The sequence below is a fragment of the Bos indicus x Bos taurus genome, chromosome 10 (assembly GCF_003369695.1).
Source record: "Bos indicus x Bos taurus breed Angus x Brahman F1 hybrid chromosome 10, Bos_hybrid_MaternalHap_v2.0, whole genome shotgun sequence".
Classification (NCBI taxonomy): domain Eukaryota; kingdom Metazoa; phylum Chordata; class Mammalia; order Artiodactyla; family Bovidae; genus Bos; species Bos indicus x Bos taurus.
The window spans coordinates 30,992,323-31,018,876 of record NC_040085.1 but is presented as its reverse complement, the minus strand read 5'-3'; the positions used below and the strand labels follow the sequence as shown (position 1 = coordinate 31,018,876).

Below are 26,554 nucleotides of genomic sequence, written 5' to 3'. Positions count from 1 at the left end.
TGGTCTTCCCTCAGAAGGAAGAGCGCTTTGGTTATTCACATTGTTCTGCCATCAGTAACTCTTCTTTTCAGAACTCCTTCACCTTCCCTGCGTCCATCGTCGCCAGAGGAGGCATGGCATCTCCAGAGTTCCGAAGGCGGAACAAAAATCTTCACAAGACACTACCACTTCCCACTCTCAACCCAGTTTGAAATAATCCCTAAATTTTCTATACTCCTCGCAAGCAGATTCCTTAACTTTGATTGCTAGTACTCGGAGCGGTGTATTTCTATCCCAGACCCACCTACTGCTGAGGGCACAGAGCTTGACCATTTAACAGGGGCGGGAAGCCACACAGAGAACTGGCCAAAGGGTGCCCCACAGAGGGGAAAAGAAAATATCACCTGCTCTTCCCACCTGTTTTCCCCGCCCTCATTTCTGCACTTACGAACCACCGGTCCTTTGTTTACCAAGTTCCCAGTCCTATACAGCTCACTTCCTCGACCTCCTTCTTTATTAAACTCGCGGTCTTGCTTCAAACAACTTGTCAGGAAATTACATGCTAGACCAAAGGTTTATACAGGTGTCAATATGCTGCACACAGCTCCTTAGAAAAGCGAGGTCAGCACCGTTTCCTTCGGAGTTTTGGAACGCCGAGACCTGAGCTCTAAAAGGCAAAGCGCACAAGCACGGCTCTCGACCTAAAGCCCCACGACTGGCTGGAAGGCGTCACGCGGATCGTACCATGCGGTGCAGCACCCCACACACGCGAGGGCAGGGCTGCGCCATGGGCGCTTCTCACCCCGCCCGCCTCGTGGCCGCTCTGGCTGGCGTCGATGTTCCGAGTTCGCCGCGCGACGCGGAAGTGAGGCCGGGGACGCGCGCGAGGTGACATGCGCAGCCTCGCTCAGAAGACCATAGGCGCGCGCCAAAGGCGGCCCCGCGCAAGGCCCGGCCTGGCCGGGGCGTGCGAAGATCGCTCAGTGGAACGCTCCTCACACCGTAAAAAATACACAAGAGCTTCAAACTCTCGGAAAACTCCAATCCGGCCAGTACTAAGGAGACGCCCTCCACCCGGGCCCGAGAGTTACCGTGCGGGGCGTGGCCGGCCTCACCCGGAGTCCTTCACATCCCGCTGGGGGCGGGTTATTCTGTTCGGTTCGCACACCGTGTGTCCGCTCCAGCTGAAGAGCCTGCGCGCGCATAGGACGTACACGTCATCGCGCACGCGCTCCTACCCGCTCGGAGCCCGTCGCGCAAGCGCAAAAGGAGGCGCGAGCAGCACCTCCCTCGCCCCTCCCCCAACGCCAGGAGGCCAAACGGCCCGGGAGCTGCGACAAGACCCTTGGGACCCGCCCCTGGAGCTGAAGCGGCTGCCTTTCCGGGTACCACCAACCGAGAAAAGCCTACTGAAGCTTCCAGAATCAAGAATGGCGAGGCAGGAGGGAGGCATCCCAATTCCCTCAGCCTCGCACACGAAGCCTTCGTGAAAACTGTGAAACCTTTGCCCGCGGGTTTTCTCATCTGTGCCTGCCACCTTTTCCCTTGGGCTCCTCGCTGGCCCCGCCCCTGCTGCGCCCAGCCCCACCCACGTGAGATTCCGCAGCCTCCAAGGCTTTACTAGCCCGTCCAAAGAATCTGAGATCTTCCTCCCCAATGTGCTGTGGTCTTGGAGAGGACCACGACGTCGGGAAACCTTGAAGAAAAGATCCTGTGAGACGGGTGATCAATTTAGCAACATCCACGACCGAAGACCACTAGTAAAGTAGGGAGGAGTCCGAAAACCTCAGTGCCAAGTGAGAAGGGAAGAAGAATTGCTACTAGCTCACCTGATAGAAAGATGTCGATAAAAAACAGTAAAACGTGAAAATGAGAATTTTGCACGATAGAGCGTATTATCCAAGGTTAATGCCCTGATCCTGCGTTTTTAATTTTTGTTTGTTCGAGATATTTAAGCTATGAGGCACAAACAAAAAAGTATGATGTTTCAAGCAACTGCTGAATTAACTTGATGGTATGATATTTCTCCCAACCAAATATCAAAAATATCTTCTTCCCTACCCCTTACCTACCCCCATTACAAGCCATTCTTTCTTCTCTGCTAACATCCAGTAAAAAGACAGTCGTTTAAAGTGGGAGAAAAGAGGCAAAAGAGAAGTAGGAAGTAAGAGAGCATAAACTGTGGTCCATGTTTCCACTTTCCTGTCACTCTCTTAGAAGAATTGGCAAATACTGAGAACCTATTACCGGCTAGGTGACTTAATATAAAACGCTGTGAAGGAGAAAGAGGCGATTACAAGAAAAGAGCCAAGAAGAAGAGGCTTATCCAACAAGACTTATTAATCTGTGCTGGACTCCAGGCATATTAGGAAGGGTCTTCTTTCTCTTCCTTCTGCTCTTCCTGAGAGGATACGCCACACCATGAGGAGAAACTGCTGAAATAAGTATGGAATGGAAAACATGCAGGCTAACGTTGACGGACTTCTTAAGTTGCTCTGAAGCCCCGCATTCAAGCACTGTCAACCACAGCATTACCAGTGCAACAAAAGAATAATATGCAAGATCCTAGGCAAAACTGAAAAGTAAGTTTTCCACACCTTCCTCCTCTTCCCTGACTCCAAGAACCTCTTTCCTGGAAGCCACCTTTTCAGAATCTCCCACCTTATCCAAGAATGCCTTCCTCTCAAAAGTCTAAGGTTTCCTCTTATAAAATTTGCATTTTCTGAAGCAAAAATAAAATCTGTGTTGACTTATTATTTAAGCATCTAATCCTAAAGTCTAAATGAACGATGACTGGTTAACAACCATGTCTAGCCAGAGATGCATCCCCAGAAGAACAAGTTAACATTGGAGAATCTGTGAGGACACCTTGGTGGTGAGGGAGAATGGAGTTTTTCTTTTGCTTCTCTCTCCCTACACCAAGAAAAATTATGAAATGCCAGGCACTTAAAAAAATTCAAGATTCAGCACTGGATCTCCTGGTGGGAGAGGTAGACTACTTGTATTTTTTCAGAGTGGAATCTGCCTAACCTATAAAGAGCTAGAGATGTACTATCAAGAATCTGAGAACTTATTAAAATGTTTTTATATGTAATCTAAAAATAACATTGCCACACCATTTTAGTGGCCTGTTTTTGATTTAACATCATTCTCTCTCTCTTTAGTCACTATGTCGTGTCTGACTCTTCTAACTCCATGGACTGTAGCCTGCCAGACTCCTCTGTCCATGGGATTCTCCAGGCAAGAATACTGGAGTGGGTTGCCATTTCCTTCTCCAGAAGATCTTCCCAACTCAGGGATCAAACCCAGGTTTCCTGCACTGCAGGCAGATTCTTTAGCAAATGAGCTACAAGGGAAGCCCAACATCGTATCATGCTAGTACCACTTTTTTCTTTTGGCTTCTTCAAGTAACCTGTGTTTACATTCAGTGTTTAATGCAGTGTTTCTCAGACTGGGATCCTTGGGTGTATTCTTTGCATATATAAGAATGACTTCCTTTAAAAGGCTTATATAATCCAACTTTTTAAAATTCCAAACTAACTGCAAGAATTGATGCTTGTGAGTTTCACAGGCAGACCTCAGTGGTTCAGTTGAAGAACACTCAGTGACTACATCTCTGCCCAGTTCTGGAATATTCTAGGAGTTTCCACTTGACATTGGTTTGCTGGTGGATTCTGTTTAAGTTGAATCCACTTAAATCATTGGGACCGAGTGGTTGAATCACTGGGGCCGAGCTTCAAGTGCCAGGAGATCCTGCTCCTTTCTATTGGAGTTCTCTCATTTCAGTTAGAGAAATGAGCTCTAAACTCACTTTATTCATCCAGCCTGAAACAAAAGCTTTCCCTTGGATTTCCTTTGCTGGACTTTCAAAGAGATTTTACCAAGTATTAGGGGGGTGGGGATAAAGAATGCATGCTAAATCTGGCTAAAAAGTACAGTTTTGAACCAAGATTCTTTATAAACACATAAACCCTATCAACTTACATGAACATTTTTCCTACTCAACAAATATTTGAGTGCCTTGTATATGCTGAGGAGAGAAGACAGGCAACTCATGTACTGTTAAGATGTCTGCACTAGAACTCCAAAGAGTTGGCACAACTTAAACAGAATCCACCAGCAAGACAAACTATACTCCTTATCCAGTCTATTCAAATCCCACCTTCCCAGTTCCAATTTCTACTGAAGACATACCTCCCTCAAATGACTAAAAGAGAAAATGATGACACTCTTCAGATGAGACCAGCACCACCCCTCATAACTCCTGGGTTGCTATCCCGTTTATACTCTCTTGTTGTTCAGTTGCTAAGTCGAATCCAACTCTTTGCAATCCCATGGACTGCACCACGCCAGGCTTCCCTATCCTTCACGATCTCCCGGGGTTTGCTCAAACTCATGTCCATTCAATCAGTGATGTCATCCAACCATCACATCCTCTCGTTCCCTCTTCTCCTGCCCTCAATCCCTCCCAGGAGCAAGGTCTTTTCCAAGGTCTATTCTTGCCTCGAGAACTCCATGAACAGTACAATATCTTATTTCAATACAATAAAGACTATTCTTAGAATATGAGCTACATACAGACTAGGTCGCAAAAGCGGCTTGTTTTTGTTTTTTAACCAAAAAACAACAACAACAACTTTTACTAGCCACGTTTCACTAAAAACTTATGTGCTAGGCAGAAAAAAAAGAAGGGATCATATCAGCTTATATACAACTCCATCTTTGCCTACTATTTATTATTGCAACTAAAACCAACTCATATAGATAAAGTACAACTGGCTCAACATGTATAACTTAAAAGTGTCGGGTCTTAAAAGTGGCAGGACTCCTGCCCTGAAGCAGCTCTAATAATCTATCCAATGAATAGCTTTAAAAGTTTCTTAATCAGGGACTTCCCCGGTGGTCCAGTGGTTAAGATTTTGCCTTCCAATGCAGGGGGTGCAGGTTCGATCCCCAGTCAGGGAGCTAAGATCCCACATGCCTCACAGCCAAAACCAAAACAGAAAGTAGAACCAATATTGTAACAAATTCAATAAATACTTTTTTAAAATGGTCCACACCAAAAAAACTCCTAAAAAAATAACTTTCTTAATCAGTATAGTAATATGATTAAAAGCATATTTTAGAAAATATCTCTTAATATCTATTAATAAAAGTAAGAATGGAAAAGAGAAACAAATGTGGTGGAATGTTATCAAAGTTCATGAAGAAACACCATTTCCTCTTGCTGCCCCATATCTTAAGCCTGCACAATCATATTTCTTACCCTTTGCCTAAGATCTTCTCAGATCCCTCAAACCTAACTTACTTATCCTTCATGCCTAGATTTAAATCTCCTTCTTCAAGAAACTTTCCTTAACCATCAGTATCAGATATCTGCCTATTTTGTGCTCTCACACTACCATGTATTTCTTACAACACCTGCCACAACTGTAATTATTTTTTAAATTATGCATTAATGAATGTTTTGCCCACTAGACTGTTTGCTTGCTTTATTCTAGCACCTAGCACAATCCCTGGAACAGACCAGACACATATTTGTTGGACAAATGAATATGAAACTATAGGTCCCAGTTTTCTAGGCAAGTCTAAATATCAAATATTGAATTACTGTGTAAAACTTTGGGATTTGGAAAACAGGATCATACTACTTTAAACCATATTCACATTAATAGTAACAAACAAACATCCTACTTTGGCCAACATTTTCCAAAAGTGTACAGTTTTTGTTGTAGTACCACTGACTCTTAAATTAATTTCTCCTGAGAGGAATGGATAAATATTATTGACAGGGCAGATGCTTCAAGAGGTAAGAACAGTTCTGAAGGAAAATCCAACTAGTTGTTGACTGCCTTTGCATGCATGACTTTTAATTGACTATTACCTGGGAAATCACCAAAGGCAAGCAGATTCTTTGCATTGGGAGAAATTCTGTGATTCCATAATTTATCATCTGGTAACAAAAGCAAAAGTCATAACAGAGACTGCCATCTGCATATACCAAAAAATCAGTAAATATCTTCAAGATGAAAGGATAACAGTGAATTTGCTTTAGTAATATTTAAAGAGGGAGATGTCAGAAATCAGTAAAAAATAAATGAAGTTCAGAAAACTAGTTTCAAAAAAAAAGAAAAAGAAAAAAAGAAAACTAGTTTCAGAAGGATTACAAAGCAAAAACAGAATAGGTCTAAAAGAAAAGTAAACAATAAATATTTTCAATGTAGTATTGAGCCCTCAGAAGAAACATCTTATCCAGGAAAGCATAAAAAGAAGAACAGGAAAAAGTTTATAGCCTACAGCAGCACAGGGATTTAAAACACACATGGGAGCATACAAAAACAAAAACTAGAACTACTGGCCAAAGAAGATGACCGAGAGACAGTAAACTGCAAGACTGGAATCAAGCAAAAATCAAGAAATCTATGACAGAAAAATACACTGAAAATTTGTCTGCAAATGCATATGAAAGAAATCATGCTTACTTTGCAAGAAGGGCACACTGCCTCATGGAAATGAGCTATGGTGATCAACACAGTGGTTCCGAGATTACTGCTGCTGCTGCTGCTAAGTCACTTCAGTCGTGTCCGACTGTGTGTGACCCCACAGACGGCAGCCCACCAGGCTCCCCCATCCCTGGGATTCTCCAGGCAAGAACACTGTAGTGAGTTACCATTTCCTTCTCCAATGCATGAAAGTGAAAAGTGAAAGTGAAGTCGCTCAGTCGTGTCCAACTCTTCGCAACCCCATGGACTGCAGCCTACCAGTCTCCTCCGTCCATGGGATTTTCCAGGCAAGAGCACTGGAGTGGGGTGCCATTGCCTTCTCCGTCCGAGACTACTAGTACACCACAAAACAGTAAAATTTCCCCAAAAGATTTAAATGACTATCACAAGGTAAGCAGATTTTTATCTTACAAAGTATACCACCTACTATTAACCATTCTTTCTTAAAGAATGGACTTTTTTTATTTTCTGCAGGGGGCCATTCCTCATGGCTTGTGGGATCTTAGTTTCCAAACCAGTGATTAAACCTGGGCCTCCTGTAATGGAAGTGCAGAGTCCTAACCACTGGACTGCCAGGGAATTCCCAAAATAATGGGTATTTTAAGACCAAAAATCAAGGAGACCGTATCTCATGAGGAATAATAGTCATTTATTTTTAATACATTTAGATAGAAAAAAATGTACTCCACTGTCCTTATTTCATGATATACCACTGAAAATTTGCAGCAGGTGTTTAGAAATGACTGCTAGCCATATACCAAGCTCCCTGGATAGCTAAGATTTGGTCTTCTGGGGAAAAAAATAACATAAAAGAGGCCTGGGCCAGGTTAATAAATCACCTTGCCAAGAAGTCAAGAGTCAGCCTTTCCTCATCAGAAACAGTGGAAGGGAAGAAGATGTTAGAGCCAGGAGACACCCCAATCCAGACTAAAGGACAAGCACATGATTAGCAGGCTACTCTGAGTGTATGTGTTAGTGGGGTGCAGAGAGTATTACTGAAAACAAGATACCTTTACCACTGTGGCAAGATCCTACACCCTTGATAGAGATATGTGAGAACAATGCAGTGAAACCAAGCACCAAGGTCAGACTGAGTGAGCCACCCACTCAATCAATGCATACTTAAGAAACACTGTGGGATACATAGTGGCTCATGGTAACAAAAGAAGAGGTAGGTCAAGCTACACTTCAAGCATTATCAGACATAAGGGAAAAACAGTTCAGTTGCTCAGTCATGTCCGACTCTCTGCGACCCCATGGATCGCAGCACACCAGGCCTCCCTGTTCATCACCAACTCCCAGAGTCCACCCAAACTCATGTCCATTGAGTCGGTGATGCCATCCAACCATCGCATCCTCTGTCATCCCCTTCTACTCCTGCCCTCAACCTTTGCCAGCATCAGGGTCTTTTCAAATGAGTCAATTCTTCGCATCAGGTGGCCAAAGGATTGGAGTTTCAGCTTCAACATTAGTCCTTCCAATAAACACCCAGGACTGATCTCCTTTAGGATGGACTGGTTGGATCTCCTTGCAGTCCAAGGGACTCTCAAGAGTCTTCTCCAACACCACAGTTCAAAAGCATCAATTCTCTGGTGCTCAGCTTTCTTCACAGTCCAACTCTCACATCTGTACATGACTACTGGAAAAGCCATAGCCTTGGCTAGACGGACCTTTGTCAGCAAAGTAATGTCTCTGCTTTTTAATATGCTGTCTAGTTGGTCATAACTTTCCTTCCAAGGAGTGTCTTTTAATTTCATGGCTGCAGTCACCATCTGCAGTGATTTTGGAGCCCAAAAATATAAAGTCTGACACTGTTTCCCCATCTATCTGCCATGAAGTGATGGAACTAGATGCCATGATCTTAGTGTTCTCAATGCTGAGCACCAACTCTTTCACTCTCCTCTTTCACTTTCATCAAGAGGATCTTTAGTTCTTCACTTTCTGCCATAAGGGTGGTGTCATCTGCATATCTGAGGTTATTGATATTTCTCACAGCAATCTTGATTCCAGCTTGTGGTTCTTCCAGCCCAGCGTTTCTCATTATGTACCCTGCATAGAAGTTAAATAAGGGTGACAATATACAGCCTTGACGTACTCCTTTCCTATTTGAAACCAGTCTGTTGTTCCATGGCCAGTTCTAATTGTTGCTTCCTGACCTGCATATAGGTTTCTCAAGAGGCAGGTCAGGTGGTCTGGTATTCCCATCTCTTTCAGAGTTTTCCACAGTTTATTGTGATCCACACGGTCAAAAGGTTTTGGCATAGTCAATAAAACAAAAATAGATGTTTTTCTGGAACTCTCTTGTTTTTTCGATGATCCAAGGGAAAAACAGTGGGGTTAAAAAAAAAACAAACAAACTTGTTTATCTGAGAAGTAAATCTGAGATTTTAAATATAACTTTAAAACAAACATTGAAAAAGGATTGTATAATCTTTACCCTTACTAAGAATGTTAGCTGTGATCTAACCACTGGAGGGCAGGGAATACCTATTAAATGAAAGGAAAAGGATGTACTGAAATACAGAATATAAAGATTATTCAAGCAAGCTGAACACAGTACATTATCCAAATTATCTATATATAGATTGTAGAGATCACACACAGACCTGATATTTTTCATTCCAGATTATTGCCACCCAACAGTCTCTAAATAAGAATATAATCGGTTAAGAAATATGTGTTAAGCACCAACTATGTGCAAGGCACCGAACCAGGGATAGAAGAATGAATAAAAATGAGTCCCCTGGAGTTCTAGATGAAAAGACAGGATAATAATATTGCAAAGTTATTTTTGGCAGTTTGGAAAAATCCTTCTAGGAACACCATAGGAATGCACACAGTCTAGGGATTCTAAAAGGTTACAAAGAAGAGAGGACTTTTGAGCTCGTTCCTGAAGGAAAAATAAAATTAATGGGAGAGAAAAAAAAAACAATGAAGGCAGTAGCTACATAGTCAGTAAAGAGAACTACAATAAACTATTTAGAATTTGGAGATAGGGATGTCTTTATAAAATAATGAAGATCAATGCAACAAGTACAATTAGTACCGTGTAGACGTAACCTACCCCAAGAAATGGATTGGACACTGGGGAAATATTTATCCAGTCTATAACTCCACGATGCTCATGATTCACTCATTCAAACATTTAGATCCCTACTCTGTACTGCCAAACATTTATCAGGGGTGTACAAAAGAAAAACTAGAGAAGCACAGGGAATGAAGAAACTGTCACTGAAGTATCATGGAAGACTTAGGGTTAAATAAAGGATGTCTAGAAGTCGACAAAGCAAAGGAGGAAACGTATCCTAATTAGAAAATAGTTTGTGCAAAGGTACCTGACATAAAATAGAATTCATTAACTCCTCCAGTCAAACATTTTTTGTGTATTTACCATACACAGATCACAAAAACAAGACGTGATTTCTGCTCTTAAGAGCTTGCAATCAATTATCAGATAATCAATAATGACAGCAAAAAATAAAGCTATTGTTTTATGCCTTTCTGTCCAGGGAGAAAACAGAAGCACAAATGAAGGATAGCTAAATCAGACTAAATCAAAGCTATGGTTTTTCCAGTGGTCATGTATGGATGTGAGAGTTAGACGGTAAAGAAGGCTGAGTGCAGAGGAATTATGCTTTCGAACTGTGGTGCTGGAGAAGACCCTTGAGAGTTCCCTGGACTGCAAGGAGATCAAACCAGTCAATCCTAAAGGAAATCAGTCCTGAATATTTCATTGGAAGGACTGATGTTAAAGCTGAAACTCCATACTTTGGCCACCTGATGCGAAGAACTACTTATTGGAAAAGACCCTAATACTGGGAAAGGTTGAGGGCAGGAGAGAAGGGGCCGACAGAGGATGAGATGGCTGGATGACATCATCGACTCAATGGACACTGAGTTTGAGCAAACTCAGGGAGATAGTTAAAGCAGGGAAACCTGGCATGCTGCAGTCCATGGGGTTACAAAGAGTCGGACATGACTGAGCAACTGAACAACAAAACCAGACGACGGAGGTTAGAAAAGAACTCCCAGAAAAAGTGAAGAATGACTAGAAATTAACAAGGTATGAAAGAGCAGCAGGCATAGCGGGTACAGAAGAATAGTACTTCAGACAGAAAGCAGCCTGTGTAAAGACAGAAGAGGGAATACATTTCAGGGGGCACAAGTACTGTAATATGGCTACAATTTAAAAAGTCTGTGATCTATGGAGAATTATAGGTCTAGAAAAAGCAAAGGGGCCATATTTCATATTACCTAGCAAATAAGAGGTGGAAATTCATCTTATAAGAAACAAAAGACAAAAATGTATAATGTGGGATTCTGCCTGTTGCTATTCAATGTTAAAATGCTCTACTAAAGAAACTGAGAACCTAAAAACTGTCATTCAAGGGATTATAAGAAGATATATGAAATACTCAAATTCACATGTTTTAAGAAAACTACTTCTGGCCACTGGTTAAGACCATGTGGAAGATGACAAGACTAGAAGCTAATCAGACTTCTCTCTATATACACCTACATACTTGCTCACATCAGAAACTCAATTCTTGACACTTGCCTCTTCCTTACCTGCCCAAAGGTCTAGCCAATCACCAAATTTTCCTGTTGTTTCAACATCCCTGACTTACTGATCATGATATGATCTCAAAAAGCACCACATAACTGCCCTTACTAGAACTTACCACAGTTCTAATTTTTATACTTAATTGTATAATTATTTCATTGTCTTATTTCTTCCCCTATCCCACCACCCCCACAAACTGACTAAATTAGAAATTGTATCCTTTTTAACCTCAACATTGTACCCTCAGTTTCAATTACAGTGCCTAGCACTTTTGAGTGTGTGTTAGTCGCCCAGTCATGTCCAACTCTTTGCCACCCCATGGACTGTAGCCAGCCAGGCTCCTCTGTCCATGGAATTCTCCAGGCAAGATTACTGGAGTGAGTTGCAATTTCCTTCTCCAGGGGATCTTCCCAACCCAAGGATTGAACTCGGGTCTCCTGCACTGCAAGTGGATGCTCCTACCGTCTGAGCTACTAGGCAAGCCTAGTTGTTCAGTTCAGATCAGTCGCTCAGTCGTGTCCGACTCTTTGCGACCCCATGAATCACAGCACGCCAGGCCTCCCTGTCCATCACCAACTCCTGGAGTTCACCCAGACTCACGTCCATCTAGTCAGTGATGCCATCCAGCCATCTCATCCTCTGTCATCCCCTTCTCCTCCTGCCCCCAATCCCTCCCAACATCAGAGTTTTTTCCAATGAGTCAACTCTTCCCATGAGGTAGTCAAAGTACTGGAGTTTCAGCTTTAGCATCATTCCTTCCAAAGAACACCCAGGGCTGATCTCCTTTAGAATGGACTGGTTGGATCTCCTTGCAGTCCAAGGGACTCTCAAGTCTTCTCCAACACCACAGTTCAAAAGCATCAATTCTTCAGCGCTCAGTCTTCTTCACAGTCCAACTCTCACATCCATACATGACCACAGGAAAAACCATAGCCTTGACTAGACGAACCTTTGTTGGCAAAGTAATGTCTCTGCTTTTGAATATGCTATCTAGGTTGGTCATAACTTTCCTTCCAAGGAGTAAGCGTCTTTTTATTTCATGGCTGCAGTCACCATTTGTAGTGATTTTGGAGCCCAAAAAAATAAAGTCTGACACTGTTTCCACTGTTTCCCCATCTATTTCCCATGAAGTGGTGGGACCGGATGCCATGATCTTTGTTGTTTTTTTTTTTATCTTTGTTTTCTGAATGTTGAGCTCTAAGCCAACTTTTTCACTCTCCACTTTCACTTTCATCAAGAGGCTTTTTAGTTTCTTCTTCACTTTCTGCCATAAGGGTGGTACAGGCACTCAATTTAAAACACTTTAAATCCACACATTTCATTCCACCTCCGCTACTGCCACCCTAGTCCTAAATAACAACAGCTCTTCCCAGAGCCACTGCAATGGCTTCTTTTTTTCAATAGACTGATCTCTAGGTGCTCATTCTAGCTCTTCCCTAGTCTACTCTCCACACAGCAGCAAGCGGCACTTTCTAAACATAAATCAGTTCATGTCAACTCTGCCATTTATGATCTTCCATTAGCTTTTCATTTCAGTCAGAATAAAATCCAAACTCCTTAATATGACCTACAGATCTTTGCATTCACGTCAGTCTCCCCACAGAGAAGGCGATGGGACCCCACTTCAGGACTCTTGCCTGGAAAATCTCATGGACAGAGGAGCCTGGTAGGCTCCTAAGAGTCAGACACGCCTGAACGACTTCACTTTGACTTTTCACTTTCATGCACTGGAGAAGGAAATGGCAACCAACTCCAGTGTTCTTGCCTGGAGAATCCCAGGGATGGGGGAGCCTGATGGGCTGCCATCTATGGGGTCGCACAGAGACACCACTGAAGCGACTTAGCAGTAGCAGTAGCAGCAGTCTCCATATAATGTACCATACTCCAGACAAAACAACCTTCTGTTCATCAAATGCTCCTAACCCTAACCCTTTCTGAGGCCTTTGCATCACCTTTTCTTTTTGCCTGAAATGCTTCTAGTCCTCACAAACCCTCAGTTAACATTTATTCATCTTTCAAGTCTGTGTAAATGCCACTATCTCAATGGTATCCCTACTGCCAACTCTAAATTCTCTCAAAATATCTTGTTCTGTTACTTCATAACACTTATCAATATGTGTGATCACTTACTTGTGACCATATAATGTCTATTTCCTCCACAAATAATAAAAGCTAACATTTACTGAGCATTTTACGTATATTAACTCATTTAATTCCAATAACCAATGAAGCAAGAATTCTCTCAACTTCAAAGATGAAACTGAGGTACAGAGAGGTTAAGTAATTTGCTCTAGGTCATAAAGCAGTAAGGAGAAAAATTTGAACCCAAAGTTCACACTTTTAAATTGCTATACTACTGAATAACCTTTAAAAGAACAGAGTAACTGTGTTTGCTTTGTATATCATTACATACTTAGGCCTGGTGCTAAATATAAATCAGGCATTCACATATTTGCAAAATCAATGGATTAATAAACAAGAGACAGATGATTGGATTTGGAGGCATAGTGAAAGGGATAAGAATAAAGTGGGATAGAGTCAATGACAACAGCATTGATTTTGGACATGTAGAATTAAACATAGCTCAGGAACATGGCAATGGCACCCCACTCCAGGACTCTTGCCTGGAAAATCCCATGGGTGGAGGAGCCTGGTGGGCTGCAGTCCATGGGGTCGCTAAGAGTCAGATAGGACTGAGCCACTTCACTTTCATTTTTTCACTTTCATGCATTGGAGGAGGAAATGGCAACCCACTCCAGTGTTCTTGCCTGGAGAATCCCAGGGACGGGGGAGCCTGATGGGCTGCCATCTATGGGGTCACACAGAGTCAGACACGACTGAAGTTGACTTAGCAGCAGCAGGAACATCTTAGATCTCAACTTCTTAATTACAAGACCACAGACTTCTAAGAAGTTCATGAAGGAACACTGTAAGACAATATGCAAAACCCTAAGACAGCATGCAAGACTTCAGCATTTCTAAGAGATCACATAAGGCAGTCTAATGGTTTTGCAATGCTGCTCAGAGCACCACAAATTACAATAAAGCAATAATGACAACAGCTTTTCAGGCACTACATTTATCCGTATGTGTTGTATTTTATATTACCAGTGCATACCCTAAGTCAAAACAAGAAGATAAAACTGAGCTTCAAATATCATACTTTTAAGATACAATGAAGTCTAGATAATTTTGTTATCAAACTAGATTAACAAAGCATTAGGTTGATTATGCAATGATACTACAGCTGTGCTGAAAGAATACAAAATACATCAATAGAACCAGAATAAGCAGTCATCACAGTATTTCCAACTCATGGGAAAACACAATCAGAAAAATTAGAAAACTTAAAAAGAGGATCTCTTCACAGCTGATTTTCTTCACAAAAATAAAAATGAGGATGGAACCAAAATAAGCTTGTGAGTGGCTCATTTGTTAGCCACAAGGAAAGCCTTTTCAATGGTGAGTTAATTAAATCAACTTATAACTATAGCAGTCAAAGAAATGTGTCTATAGAAAATAAATTTGAGATTATAAACCTTTTGGCAAAAATAGTAGTTCAAGGAGCTGAAGACATTTGATTTCAACATCAACAAAAAAACTATTTCATTCATTAATTAAAAAACAACCATACAATATCAAGGCAAATGATTCTGAGTCCTTTCCTTGGCTCTTGATGAGTCAGATAATTAGCCTGTATGAATAATCTGCATATAGACAAGAATATTTTCAAAGAAACTTCCCAAACACTAATTTAGTGCAACCTGAAGAGAAATAGATTTAAGGGACTAGATCTGATAGAGTGCCTGATGAACTATGGACTGAGGTTTGTGACATTGTATAGGAGACAGGGATCAAGACCATCCCCATGGAAAAGAAATGCAAAAAAGCAAAATGGCTGTCTGGGGAGGCCTTACAAATAGCTGTGAAAAGAAGAGAAGCGAAAAGCAAAGGAGAAAAGGAAAGGTATAAGCATCTGAATGCAGAGTTCCAAAAAATAGCAAGAAGAGATAAGAAAGCCCTCCTCAGCGATCAATGCAAAGAAATAGAGGAAAACAACAGAATGGGAAAGACTAGAGATCTCTTCAAGAAAATTAGAGATACCAAGGGAACATTTCATGCAAAGATGGGGTCGATAAAGGACAGAAATGGTATGGACCTAACAGAAGCAGAAGATATTAAGAAGAGGTGGCAAGAATACACAGAAGAACTGTACAAAACAAGAGCTTCACGACCAAGATAATGACGATGGTGTGATCACCCACCTAGAGCCAGACATCCTGGAATAGGAAGTCAAGTGGGCCTTAGAAAACATCACTACAAACAAAGCTAGTGGAGGTGATGGAATTCCAGCTGAGCTATTTCAAATCCTGGAAGATGCTGCTGTGAAAGTGCTGCACTCAATATGCCAGCAAATTTGGAAAACTCAGCAGTGGCCACAGGACTGGAAAAGGTCAGTTTTTCATTCCAATCCCAAAGAAAGGCAATGCCAAAGAATGCTCAGACTACCGCACAATTGCACTCATCTCACACGCTAGTAAAGTAATGCTCAAAATTCTCCAAGCCAGGCTTCAGCAATACGTGAACCGTGAACTTCCAGATGTTCGAGCTGGTTTTAGAAAAGGCAGAGGAACCAGAGATCAAATTGCCAACATCCGCTGGATCATGGAAAAAGCAAGAGAGTTCCAGAAAAACATCTATTTCTGCCTTATTGACTATGCCAAAGCCTTTGACTCTGTGGATCACGATAAACTGTGGAAAATTCTGAAAGAGATGGGAATACCAGACCACCTGACCTGCCTCTTGAGAAACTTATATGCAGGTCAGGAAGCAAGTTAGAACTGGACATGGAACAACAGACTGGTTTCAAATAGGAAAGGAGTACTTTGAGGCTGTATATTGTCACCCTGCTTATTTAACTTCTATGCAGAGTACATCATGAGAAACACTGGGCTGGAAGAAGCACAGCTGGAATCAAGCTTGCTGTGAGAAATATATCAATAACCTCAGATATGCAGATGACACCACCCTTATGGCAGAAAGTGAAGAGGACCTAAAAAGCCTCTTAATGAAAGTGAAAGAGGAGAGTGAAAAGGTTGGCTTAAAGCTCAACATTCACAAAACTAAGATCATGGCATCTGGTCCCATCACTTCATGCCAAATAGATGGGGAAACAGTGGAAACAGTGTCAGACTTTATTTTTTTGGGCTCCAAAATCACTGCAGATGGTGACTGCAGCCATGAAATTAAAAGACACTTACTCCTTGCTGCTGCTGCTAAGTCGCTTCAGTCGTGTCCGACTCTGTGCGACCCCATAGCCGGCAGCCCACCAGGCTTCCCGTCCCTGGGATTCTCCAGACAAGAACACTGGAGTGGGTTGCCATTTCCTTCTCCAATGCATGAAAGTGAAAAGTGAAAGTGAAGTTGCTCAGCCGTGTCCGTGTCCGACTCTTAGGGACCCCATGGACTGCAGCCTACCAGGCTTCTCCGTCCATGGGGTTTTCTAGGCAAAAGTACTAGAGTGGGGTGCCATTGCCTTCTCCGACTTACTCCTTGGAAGGAAAATTATGACCAACCTAGACAGCATATTGAAAAGGAGAGACATTACTTTGCCAACAAAGGTCTGTCTAGTCAAGGCTATGGTTTTTCCTGTGGTCATGTATGGATGTGAGAGCTGGACTGTGAAGAAAGCTGAACACCAAAGAATAGATGCATTTGAACTGTGGTGTTGGAGAAGACTCTTGAGAGTCCCTTGGACTGCAAGGAGATCCAACCAGTCCATTCTAAAGGAGATCAGCCCTGGGTGTTTCTTTGGAAGGAATGATGCTAAAGCTGAAACTCCAGTACTTTGGCCACCTCATGCGAAGAGTTGACTCATTGGAAAAGACTGATGCTGGGAGGGATTGGGGGCAGGAGGAAAAGAGGACGACAGAGGATGAGATGGCTGGATGGCATCACCGACTCAATGGACCTGAGTCTGAGTGAACTCCAGGAGTTGGTGATGGACAGGGAGGCCTGGCGTGCTGCGATTCATGGGGTCGCAAAGAGTCAGACACGACTGAGCGACTGAACGGAACTGAAGTAGAATCTGCTAGGATGCATTACAACCAATAGGGTAAAAATACACGTGGGCAGAAAAGGGCTTAATTGGACAAATTTACAAAGTTTATGAAAATTTAGGAAGTTTAAAGCCTATAGTTATTCACTGCATTATTCATCAGAAGGTACTTTGCAGAAAATAACTGAATATCTTATTTTATTCAACTAGTAGTGTCAGTGATTAACTTCCCTCTCATGGACTTTACTATCTTTGATTTCAGGAATTTTTGTCAGAAATAGAAGACGAATATCCTGATTTGCCCTACCACTAAGTAGTAGGCTTAGCAGTGGTAACATTTTACTGTAATTTTCTGAGCTAAAATTTTTGTGAATGAGAAGAACTGCCCTAAACAACTATTAATGAACAGTGAATAGCCTTGTAAATTAGCTTTTCCTACAGACCCCACAGGGGCTTCCCAGGTGGTGCAGTGGTAAAGAATCTGCTTGCAATTAGGAGACACAAGAGATGTGGGTTCAATCTCTGGGTCGGGAAGATCCCCTAGAGAAGGAAATGGCAACCCACTCTGGTATTCTTGCTTGGGAAAGCCCATGGACAGAGGAACCTGGCGGGACACAGTCCATGGGATCACAGAGTCATACATGACTGAGCAACTATACATGCACGCACACACAGACTTGATAATGCAAGTTCCTCAAATAATTTAAAAAACAGAACTTTCATATGACCCAGCAATTCCACTCCTGGGAATATATCCAAAAACAAAAAAAAAAACAAAACGACACTAATTCAAAAAGATAACATGCACCCCCATGTTCACAGCAGCATTATTAACAATTGCCAAAATATGGAATGAATGGATAAAGAAGATGTGATATATCTTCACACAAACACACACATACATACATGCTGAAAAAGTTATACACACACACATACACACAATACTACTCAGCCATAAAAAAAGAATGAAACTTTGCCATTTACAGCAATATTGATGGACTTTGGAGAGGATTATGCTAAGTAAATCAGACACAGAAAGACAAATACTTATATTCACTTATATGTGGAATCTAAAAAATAAAACTAGTGAATATAACAACAACAACAACAAAAAAAAAAACAGTCTCATAGATACAGAGCACAAACTAGTGCTTATCTATGTGAAGGAATAAAGTAGGGGTTGAGAATTAAGAGGTATAAACTACTATGTATAAAATAATTAAACTAGAAGGATATATGGTATGGCACAGGGAATAAAGTCAATATTTTATGATAACTATAAATGGAATATAAAGATTTTCTCACAGTTCTCTCTTTTCACTGTGATCTGTATCTCCACACAGCCAGAAGTGATTGCCATTCACTTGCCTTTCTACTGAAGCTTCCAGATCATGATCACCCTCCTTCATGGCCCCACATTCAAGATATATCTTCTCCTCATCACTAGCATCTTCTGATCCCTTAGTTATACCTCCTTCACTGAAAACGTAGGAGCCCAGTTCCAAGTAATCTTCTCTACTAAGTTTCCTATTACAATTTTGGGAGATTTCAGTGTCCATGAAGATTACCCATCCAATTAATGTCCACTAGAATGCACAGACCTCTTCAGTTCCAAGGATTCTTAGCTCAACTCTATATTAACCATCTATTTTCGGCTCTTTATCCTGAATCACACCATCATTTGAAACTGCTCTCCCTTGATTACTCCAAGAGCTCACAAAAATCTTACTCAGACTTTACTTACTCTATTTAATTTACTTACTTTACAGAAACCTCTTGTCCCTCAAATCCTGATTCCTCCAACCCAGAGCCTATGGTTGGACGTTTAAATATCTCAGCAGCAACTTCAGATTTGTACCCATTCTCTGAACCTGACCACAACACCACAGTTCCAGGTCCACAACCTCTTGCTCCTTCCCCTTTGCCTCTCTCTATCCTCTTCTTCCCCGCCTCTTTTATCACCTGCCATTTACTCTTCCACCAACTGTGAGGGGGATTCCACCCTTAGCCCCCTACTGAAACTGCTTTTAAGGTCACCATGACTTCTTAGTCACCAAATGAGTATATTTCCTGTCTTTTATTTTTTTTTCTTATATACCAATGTACTGTATTTGACACTGTTACTGTCTCCCTCCTGAATTTTTCTACTCTTTAACACGCTGGCCAGCACACAGCATACACTCAAATATATTTGAATAAATGCATAAGGGTACAAAATGAAACATCATCATGCACTTCTCTAGAGAGAATGAGTATGAGTCAATAGCCCATGAAACATTCATGGTAATTAACCAAAACTCAAGGACCAAATTAGACTAAGCAGCATGTATGAGTAATGAAACAATTAGTTCAATTACATGATTTTCTCCAGTCGTCCTCAACACCATAAATCATAAACAGAAAACTAGGACTGATGATAAGCAAGGGCAAAGTAATGAAAATTCTAAAAGAATCTAGAGTGCTAAGAAAACACTTTTTTTTTACAAAAAGAAAAACTTTTGTATTTTTTTTTTTTACTAAGTACCATATGATAAACTCCCTATACATGATTTTAAAAAGGACTATGCCTATGTGTCATGAGGACACATGGAAAAGAAAAGAGCTAAACATTCATCAGTCTGCAGCACTAAATTATTAAAAATTCATAAATAAACTTGAAGTTTAGTTTTTCAAAAGTTATGAGAAGTGAACTAGCTGAAGATACACATGAGAATGTAGAATTACTGCCATCTCAAGCCAAACTTAAACTACAGAAAATTCACTTTGTTTCTAAGCAGATCTCTTCCCACACATTTTCCCTTAATTATTCCCACTGTCAGCATTTTAAATGATTTCAGGTGCTAATGTCAGCAGCAGTACTTAATAAAATGCATGCCTGATTTATATTTGGAAAGGTTTCTTTACAAGATAAAGACACAGGAACCCAACATTATGGTCCAAACACACCAGAATCCTCTATACCTTCTTGCTATCTGGAGTATTTTGATATAGTAAACTATATAGTCTATACAAAGCAAATGGCTTTCTCCAACACTTGACTACTAACAACAGGCTACAGATTTGTACAGCATTTTAAGTTTCTAAAGCATTTTAACATATATTCATTTCAACTCACACCAAGTCTATGAAACAGGCAAGGTAAGCATTTATGCTCTTTTACATCATGAAAAACCTAAGCTGTTCTCATTATAAATCCCATAGCTAAAAGCGACGATCAGGTACCATCGCCTACAAATTTTCTCCTCTCTCTCCTACTCCTTTGTCTTCAACCATTCTTATCTCCTTCCTATCCATCATAAAGGAAAATGTATTTCTTCTTTCTAAAACTAATCCCCACTGAAACTCTTAAGACTAAAACCCCCAACCTTCTGTAGAATCTTCAGTTAACTCCTTTTTCTCACCCACAATATCTGCCTTTCCTCTAACTCCATCTCCTCATTCTATAAATATGTTCAAGTCTTCCCTTCTTAAAAAAAAAAATCTTTTTTCTCTCAACTCTATTTGTCCCACAAGCTGTGACCCACTTTCCCTCATCTTTTCACTAATAAACATTTAGAGTCTACAACTGAAGGCACCTGTACTACACTTTCATCACTCCACTAAAACGTTTCTTATTAAAGGTCACCAATGAATTCCTAGTGGCCAAACTCAATAACCACTCTTCAGTTCTTATCCTTCAGTTTTTGGCTTTTAACCTAAGGTATCTGACACCACTGACCACTTAACCCTTCCTAAAACTTGCTTCACCCCTGGGCTCTACTGTGTCCCCCTCTCCTTATTCTTCTACCATTGACTTCCTTCTTAATCTCCTTTACTTAATTCTCATCTTTTGCAAATTACCTACATGTTGATCCTCTGCAGCATTCCCCCTCTCCTTTTATCTCTTCAGCTAAACACACTTTGTGAGGTCTCTTCCATTCCCAAGCCCTAAGGAACGAACCATATGCCTATGATTTCCTAAACTCTATGGTCTCTACACAGTCTTTGTTTTCGACCCTTATGCTGGGAAAGATTGAAGGCGGGAGGAGAAGGGGATGACAGAGGATGAGATGGTTGGATGGTATCACCAACACAATGGACATGAGTTTGAGTAAACTGCAGGAGTTGGTGATGAATAGGGAGGCCTGGCGTGCTGCAATCCATTGAGTCGCCAAGAGTCAGACACGACTGAGCAACTCAGCTGAACTGAACTGCTCCTTTGAAGGAAAGCTATGACAAACCTAGACAGAGTATCAAAAAGCAGGAACTTTGCCAATAAAAGTCCGGCTAGTCAAAGTGAAAGTCACTCAGTCGTGCCCGACTCTTTGTGACCCCATAGACTCTATAGTCCATGGAATTCTCTAGGCCAGAAAACAGGAGTGGGTAGCCTTTCCCTTCTCCAGGAGATCTTCCCAACCCAGGGATCAAACCCAGGTCTCCCGCATTGCAGGTGGATTCTTTACCAACTGAGCCACAAGAGAAAGCTATGGTTTTTCCAGTAGTCATGTACAGACGTGAGTTGGACCATAAAGAAGGCTGAGCACCTAATAATTGATGCTTTTGAATTGTGATGCTGGAGAAAACTATTGGGAGTCCCTTGGACTGCAAGGAGATCAAACAGGTGAATCCTAAAGGAAATCAACCCTGAATATTCATTAGAAGGACTGATGCTGAAACTTCAATACTTTGGCCCCTGATTCAAAGAGCCAATTCACCGGAAAAGACCCTGATGCTGGGAAAGATTGAGGGCAAAAGGAGAAGGTCCTCAGACAGGAGCTTTCCCGGGGAGTTTGGGGGATAAAGGGATAGCAAGGAGACATTAGGACTGAAGAGAAGGGATATAGAGGAACAATAATAGAAAATGAAGTCAGAGAGTTTAATGAGGGAGGAGGATTCTTAATGTCCACCAAAGTCCCTAAGTATCTCCACTCATCTTTACTGAGTATGCCAAAACCCAAGGCCTAACTGTTGTCTGATTCTGAGCCACTTCTACAGCTAATCACATAGGCAATTAAGGAAGCCAAGGCAAGACAACCACAACATAACCACTATACAACTGCTCACTCCTGGGAGGAAGGTGAGCGCAGACAGGGGAGTTGGAGATTTGGGGGCAGTAGGAGATCAGGGCTCAGTTTTGGGCAGGTCAAGTTTGAAATCCTGTTAGATATCTAACAGTTGGGTAGACAACTGAATATGAGTGTATATTTCAGAGAAAAGGCAAAAGCTAGACGTATAAATTTGGAAGTCATCAGTGTAAGAGACTCAGAGAAGGCGATGGCACCCCACTCCAGTGTTCTTGCCTGGAAAATCCCATGGATGGAGGAGCCTGGTGGGCTGCCGTCTATGGGGTCGCACAGAGATGGACACGACTGCAGCGACTTAGCAGCAGCAGTGTAAGAGACTAAATGAGACCAGGAAATAAAGTTGGGTTTTTTGGCTGTGCCACAGGACTTATAGTATTCAGTTTCCTGACTGAATCCAGGCTATGGCAATAAAAGCCTGGAATCCTAAAGCCACCACGGAACTCCCACAAAGTTTTTTTTAAAGGGAATGACCAAGATATGAGCCCTGGAGCATTCTAACACCGAGAGGTAGGAAGATTAGGAGGAACTAGGAAACACCAAGGAGGACAGACCCTGATATAGGAAGAGAACTAGGAGAATGTGATGTCCTGGAAGCAAATGGAAAAATGGTTTCAAGAACAGGGAAGTAATCAACTGTGGCAAAACTGCTGACAGATCATGTGAAATGAGGAATGACCACTAGACTAACAATGTGGAGACAGACAGTCACAGGTATAATTCTAGAGGACTAATGGGTCAAAAACCTAATTAAATTCAAGGAAAAAAATGATAGGAGATTAACTGTAGGTATGGAGACAAATGAAAATGAAAGTGTTAGTCTCTCAGGCCTGGCCTCTGTGTGATCCCATGAGAGTTTCACTATAAACAAGCATTCATTTAGTCAGTGAATGATGAATGAATGCATCCCTAATCCTGTCAAGTGTGCAGAAAATTAGCATACTTTGCCTATGGAAATATTTATAAAACAGTATAATCTCTTTGGAAAAGACCCACTACCCACTCCAATTGGTTTTTTAAATGCATAAGATACACAGATAGATAGATATCTCTAGAAAGGAATTCACCAAAATGTTAAAGCACTGGTTATCACAGCATTGCAAGATTACAGCTGACTTTAATTATCATCTATTTCTGTATTCTTCATATGTTCTAAAATGAACATGTGTAGCTTTTATAATCAATAGCTTTTAAATGTTCATAGCCTCTGCCTCAGAAAGATGTATCTTAAGTATTGCTTTTAGGGAAACAACCTGAAATTTAGAAAAGGTTTTATGCACTAAAATTTTTATCAGCAACCCTGTCTGAAACACTCTTTTTTTGGTCCACCACACAGCTTGCAGGATCTCAGTCCCCATACCAGTGACTGAACCCAGGCCATGGCAGTGAAAGCCTGAACTCCTAACCACTAGACCACCAGGGAACTCTCTGATGAAGAATTAAAAAAAAAAAAAAAAACGAATGTAGAAAATCTCATAAAAGCTAAATTGCATTTAATTATACATTTGATAAGCCACTTTTAGTGAAGCACTTCCCTGGTGGTATGGTGGATGGGAATCCACCTGCCAATGCAGGGGACATAGGTTTGATCTCTGGCCCAGGAAGATTCCACATGCCACAGAGTAACTAAGCCTATGAGCTGCAACTACTGAGGCCCTCGCACCTAGAGCCTGAGCTCTGCAACAAGAGAAGCCACTGCGATGAGAAGCCAGTGGTGGCGGTGCAGCCGGTGGGGCAGTGAAGCCTCTGCAATCACAACGCAACAAAGAGTAGCCCCTGCTCGCTGCAACTAGAGAAAGTCTGCACACAACAACAAAGTAAAATAAATTTTTTTAAAAATCATTTTCAACGAAAGGAACAGTCCCTGAAATAAGACACAGCATGTTTGCTTCTCCCTGGTTATGATACTTCTACGTGGCAACCTTGTAGGAATAGACTCTCCATGATCCCTAGGAGCAGATGGTCAAGTCCATGCTGCTCCTGGCCCCAAAGCTGAACAAGGACAACCTCACTGTGGAGCTGATGAAGCTCTTTGCGCAGCTGCAGGCCAAGGACAAACAGGGCCCCATCAGCTGCAACACCATCTGCCTGGGCAAAATCAGCTCCTATTTCAATACCAGCACAAGACACAGGGGCCTCACCTCTGCCTCTAGGTGGCCACTAAGGACCTATTTGCATCATCTCAGGTCACAGGTGTTTTGGGCTTCACTGCCACCCATAACTTTCACTCGATGAACAATTAAGCCCACAAGATCCTCCCTGCCTGTGCTCTGCAGCCTCACTGTGGGTTCTGAGAAATCCACGCAGGATGAGGCCTTCAAGGCCATTCAAAGCTGCCTGTCCAAACTGGAATCTGTGTCAGAGGACCCCACACAGCTGGCCAAAGTGGATTTCTCACGTAGCCAGCTGGGCAGGCTGGGCCATGACAGGAGTCACGTCACTCACTTCTATACTGATCTACGCATACCCCATGGCTTAAGCCAAGACCAACCTCCCCCAGAGACTTGTGCCTGAGGGACATCCTGCCCCAGACCCCACCCCGTGCCTGCCATACCCACGACCTCAGGCCACTGGGAGACACAAAAGAGGAGGGCAAGGATACAGAAGAGGACAGCAGTGCTGGGAGGACGAAGCCTGGGGCGGCTTCGAGTAGGAGATCAAATGTGTGTCGACCAAGCAAGACTGCTACAGTACTGAGTACCAAGTACAGTACAGTACTCTGCCTGGGCTGGGCAGAGCAACAATCCAGCCACAGATCCCCAGAGTCAGAATGAAACAGTTGGGAAGCTGAGGGCTCATGGGAGCAAAGTTGGCAGGAGCACATCTCCCAGAGCTGTCCCTGAGGATGCACAGCTGGCCAGTGAGTATAACTGGGGTAGACCAGAGCTTAGAGACAAAGGTGATCCCTTTGCTGCCCTGTCAGCACATCAAGAGCTGGTGCCCAGCCAAGACCAGACTCTTGGTATTGATGACAACTGGGAGGACCTAGAGACTGAGAGCCGATAGGCAAAGACTGAGCTAGCCTAGAAGAATCACAAGGAATATCAGCAGGAGGTGGAGGCCAACCACACTGAGAAAAAGGTGGCCAAGGACCTTGTGAAGCTGGACTGAACCCTTGGGGTGGGCACTTCCCAGTTACAGAGAGCAGGCCCCAGAGATGTATGTATTATACAAGCCATGTGAGCCAGGCTGGCCTGGCCAGGCACACCTCACATGTGTACAATCAGAGCCACAGTAAATCCTATTTTAAGGACAGAAGGAGGGAGGGAGGAGTATATGACAAGGCTCCCAACCTCAAGGAACTTATTTTCTAATAGAGATATGAACTGAACACATGGTAAAAACTAAAGAACCACGGATAGCACAGATGAAGTATTAAATGAAGTGCAGACATTTAATACTGTAGGAGTTCAGAGACATGGAAAACAACAAAGACTGGCTGGAATCAACAGAAAGTCCTATGAGTACAGTTCTAGAGAAAACACTTTCCTCACCCTGGGATGACTAATGAAAGTAAGACTCCTCTGAGCAATCATCAACAAAAATCACCTTACTAAACTACCATGATACGTGAAACAGGTATGGTCCTTGTCTCAAAGTGTTTACAATCAAAGAAGACACAGAACAAATGCCAATTAAAACATTATAGTTCATCACCAGGGGCCTTCAAGAATGATGGTAATAATTCTTTCTTGATTTAGGTGCTACATCAAGGGTACATTCATTTTGTAAAAATTCAACAGTTCTGTATTTATGATATGTGCATTTTTCTATATGTATGTTACCCCATAGGTTTAAAAAAAAAACAAAAAAGGATTACAGTTCCAGTCCTAACCATTTTCATAGGATGCAGTTATGCATCTCCCATTGCCTACTGGACAATACCATCTGGATATCTTGTCCCCACCTCAGACTTCATCTTGCCTTCAAAAACCAAAGTCCCTCCAGATTTTTCTATTTCAATGACTGGTAGATATTTAAGCTGAAAACCTTGGACTTACAAAGTGTGAAAGTGTTAGTCGCTCAGTCGTGCCCAACTCTTTGCAACCCTATGTACTATAGCCCACCAGGCTCCTCTGTCCATGGAATTCTCCAGGCAAAAATATTGGAGTGGGTTGCCATTGCTTTCTCCAGGGGATCTTCCCAACCCAGGGATCAAACCCAGGTTTCCTGCATTGGAGGCAGATTCTTTACCATGTGAGCAATCAGGGAAGCCTTGATAAAGGAAAAGCAAGGAAGCTAAGGAAATAGAGCAGAGAATGGGGTAAGTGGTAAAAGATGAAGTCAGAGAACTAAGAGGGGATCAGATCATATAGAACCTTATAGGCCACTATAAAGATTTTATTCTGCAAAAAAAGGAAGCCACTATAGAGTTCTAAGCATGACGTGA

At 42.1% G+C, this 26,554-nt stretch overlaps 1 protein-coding gene and 1 pseudogene across 11 annotated transcripts in view; one reads left to right on the top strand and one right to left on the bottom strand.

The window, feature by feature from the left end:
* Window positions 1-26,554, bottom strand: part of MGA (MGA, MAX dimerization protein) — a 149,099-nt gene that overhangs the window by 100,272 nt on the left and 22,273 nt on the right. For 7 of the 11 annotated variants that reach the window (XM_027553602.1, XM_027553610.1, XM_027553611.1 and 4 more), the window contains exon 1: window positions 1,071-1,196. The exons of 2 other annotated variants lie outside the window; for them this stretch is intronic. The gene's annotated coding sequence lies outside the window, so the exon portion shown is untranslated. Of the gene's footprint in view, window positions 1-723; window positions 992-1,070; window positions 1,197-26,554 lie in introns of those variants that run through there. 2 more of the 11 variants (XM_027553606.1, XM_027553605.1) reach the window with 2 other exon arrangements.
* LOC113899627 lies at window positions 873-26,205 on the top strand (annotated as a pseudogene).